This window comes from Euprymna scolopes, chromosome 46, assembly GCF_053919585.1.
Source record: "Euprymna scolopes isolate OS-2025 chromosome 46, ASM5391958v1, whole genome shotgun sequence".
Lineage (NCBI taxonomy): Eukaryota > Metazoa > Mollusca > Cephalopoda > Sepiida > Sepiolidae > Euprymna > Euprymna scolopes.
The window spans coordinates 114,584,458-114,588,122 of record NC_136527.1 but is presented as its reverse complement, the minus strand read 5'-3'; the positions used below and the strand labels follow the sequence as shown (position 1 = coordinate 114,588,122).

General features: G+C 31.6%; 1 long non-coding RNA gene across 1 annotated transcript; it reads right to left on the bottom strand.

Moving 5' to 3' along the window:
• Positions 1-267: 267 nt before the first annotated feature.
• On the bottom strand, positions 268-2,761 carry LOC145270442 (uncharacterized). Its single transcript, XR_013865359.1, has 2 exons — positions 2,366-2,761; positions 268-420 (listed from the first exon to the last, which is right to left on the bottom strand). It is a non-coding gene; the product is annotated as an uncharacterized LOC145270442 (long non-coding RNA).
• Between the last annotated feature and the right edge of the window lie 904 nt (positions 2,762-3,665).

Below are 3,665 nucleotides of genomic sequence, written 5' to 3'. Positions count from 1 at the left end.
TTCAATATTTTTAGTATTTACATTCATAAATTAGTATTCCGTTTGTTTATTGTTGTCAATATTATTAGATTGAACCACAACATCTCTTATGTGTAATTAACTCTGATGTTGCAGAACAAGAATATCCACATGATTGACAAGAATGTTGCATTTTTTATTTCATTTTTCTTCAATAAAGTTCTCCAATGTGTGTCCTTTTATGAATCACTAAATGTGATTTTTGCGGACAAGAATATCCACAAAGATGTATTTTCTTTTTGAAAACAAGAATACCCACACACTTTAAGATATGCATAGTGTCCAGTACCAATTTTCTCACAGATGTTGCTGTTGAGTTCCAAAACTCATAACTGTTTACAGCTTAATGTTTAAAGATGATGATCCTCCATTAAAATTGAAATAGGGTTCAATCAGGAACATCTGTAAAAAATAATGAAGTTCAATATTTTTAGTATTTACATTCACATATTAGATTCGAAAAAGTTGTCAAAATACAAATATATAACAAATAAATGTTATCAAAGGCAAGATAAGTTACTTTTCTGCCAAACTGGATATATTTTTGTGTTTTTATTCAATGTAACATATTTATTCTGCTCGAAAAACATACAGTGTTTACCGATGTATTCGAAAATTCAAGATGGCGTCTCACACCCTCTTTAACACCGTAAGTATGGAAAAAGGTGTTATAAATAAAAAACTATACAAAATACTATTAAAAACCCGCCGAATATATGTCAACCTATGTCACGGTAAAATATATTGAGCGAGTTTTTAACAGTATTTTATCGTTTTTTTTATTTATAGCATCTTTTCCCACACTTACCGTGTTAAAGAGAGAATCAGACGCCATCTTGAATGTTCCAATACATCGGTAAACACTGTATGGTTTTTGAGCTGAATAAACATGTTACATTGAATAAAAACACGAAAAATATATCCAGTTTGGTAGAAAAGTAACTTATCTTGCCTTTGATAACATTTATTTGTTATATATTTGTTTTTTTGACAACTTTTTCGAATCTATGTGTACAGTAATACAAACCCGTCATTAATTATCCTCTTTGTTGTTTCACAGAAAATTTTAGTCAGCCATTAAATTGAGTCATTGGATTTTTAGTGGAAAATAAATTTTTACACATTCTCTACAAACAAGACTGAGGGTATTCGGTTTTCGCCATCTTGAGTTATTAGGACTCGTAAAACCTTATTTGAAATGAAATAATGTCTTAAAACACCAACAAATGCTGCAAGTAGGTTGCAAAGTAACTTTAATAGTCACTGGTAACATTTGTTTGTTGGATATTTTATTTTTTGGCCACTTTTTCGAATCTCTATGTATTGTAAGACAAACTCAACGACATATTTAAAAAGATTGATCCGTCGACTTGATATGAGTTTTTTTTAATCAGTCACGAGGGATGCATGTTTTAGTAAAAATTAAGGCCAGTAAATTAAAAAAAGAATTTAAACGTGAAATTATTTAAAAAGAAAATCAACTGCAGATATAGCGACTTCACTGGCTGAGAGAGAAAGAGAAAGAGAACGTCTTACCTCTTGCAACAGATGCCGTCGGTTGCGACCTCAGGTATTAGTCCTTGTGGTCCCGTAATAATTCTTATCAATACAATAATTGATTGAGAAAAGAAAAACAAAGGAACTACCAAGAAGACGGTGCCCCAATTGTAAATAAGAGAAGAAGAAAAAAGAAAAGGAAAGAGAAGAAAAGGAACAACTACAGACACGGTGTAAACCAAACCGATTGTAAAGATGGGGGTGAAAAAAATAATATACAATCTAGTCAACCCATACAATTTTATAGAAGGTCTAGGGTCACATGATTTATCCATTAGTATAAAAAAACAATGCCAAACGGAAAGACGCTTTCGCATCCATCTCCCAAAACCCGAGGTCATTGAAGGTAGGAAAGAGGCCTTCGGGACAAGATCAAAGTGTAGTATCTGTTCTTCAGATGCTGCACTTCTATTTCTTTTTCTCTTCACGACTGAGGCAATTTTTATTTTTGTACCTTTTCTCCACGTTAAAAAACGACCCTGGTGTCTAACTCTGTCCCGTGGGGAGGCATTGTAAATAGGTACAGAAGAACAAAGAATTCAACATCATCATAAAACGGTGTAATTATTATTTCGTTCCTTGTGTAAAAGCTTAATTGTGCAGAATTGTTTTCCTATCAAGTTTGTCGACTTGATATGATTTTTTTTTAATCGGAGATTCATAATATTTTTATTCACGTCTGTTATAAAGCATTGCAGAATCAAAATTTTTTATTGGATTGCAATAAAAATAAATTATTTTCAAAGTTATTGAATGTTTAAAGTGTTAAAAAGTAAAAGAAAAAACTTACCTTTCATTCAAGGAATTCAATACAAAAAAAGTTGGGATAAATTCGTTTTTTTTTTCTTTTGTGTTAAAACCAGTTTTTTTTTTTTTGTTTTTGTTTTTTGTTTTTTGTGTCCAATCCATTAAGAAATAAAATATGTGAACATATAAAATAATCCAAATAAAAAAAAATGAATAGGATTTAAATGTGAAATTATTTAAAAAGAAAATCAACTGCCGAAGAACAAACAATTTAAATCATCATAAAACGGTGTAATCATTATTTTGTTCCTCGTGTAAAAGATATCCATTCATTAGCTTAACTGTGCCGAATTGTTTTCCTTTCAAGTTTAGATTTTTTTTGTCAATGTTTAAGGCTTGTTTGGATTTCTTTAGTAAAATTATTTGGCGGAACGGAAGAAGAACCGTCCCCGTGCAAGTAAAAAACTGGTTTAAAGTGAAAATCTCACATTGGCCTAAAAATCTTCTGCCATTAGACTATGAGTTATGAGGGGATGCATTTTTAGTAAAAATTAAGGCCAGTAAATTAAAAAAAAAGAATTTAAACGTGAAATTATGTAAAAAGAAAATCAACTGCAGATATAACGACTTCTTAATAGGATGCTATAAAAAAAGGTATAATCAAGGACCAAGGTCTGAGGCTAAGAAATTTATCCTAACACATCAATGACAACTGGCTGAGAGAGAAAGAGAAAAAGAACGTCTTACCTCTTGCAACAGATGCCGTCGGTTGCGACCTCAGCTATTAGTCCTTGGGGTCCCGTAATAATTCTTTATCAATACAATAATTGATTGAGAAAAGAAAAAACAAAGGAACTACCAAGACGGTGTCCCAATTGTAAATAAGAGAAGAAGAAAAAAAGAAAAGGAAAAAAGAAGAAAAGGAACAACTACAGACACGGTGTGAACTGATTGTAAAGATGGGGGTGAAAAAAATAATATACAATCTAGTCAACCCATACAATTTTATAGAAGGTCTAGGGTCACATGATTTATCCATTAGTATAAAAAACAATCACAAAGGGAAAGACGCTTTCGCATCCATCTCTCAAAACCCGAGGTCATTGAAGGTAGGAAAGATTGTATCCAGTCATTTCATTTCCTGTTCCCGGGCTACCGATACTGATTTTGAACCTTAGCAGTTCAACACGCCAACATTTTGACATTTTAAATTTTAGATTGTCTACTGTTGTCGAACATAAAAACTGATTTTTGATTCCTAATCACTTTGAGATGTCTGCTAAGTCGAAACTCGACATACTTTATAAACGGACATTTTTACACGAGGAACGAAATAATCATTA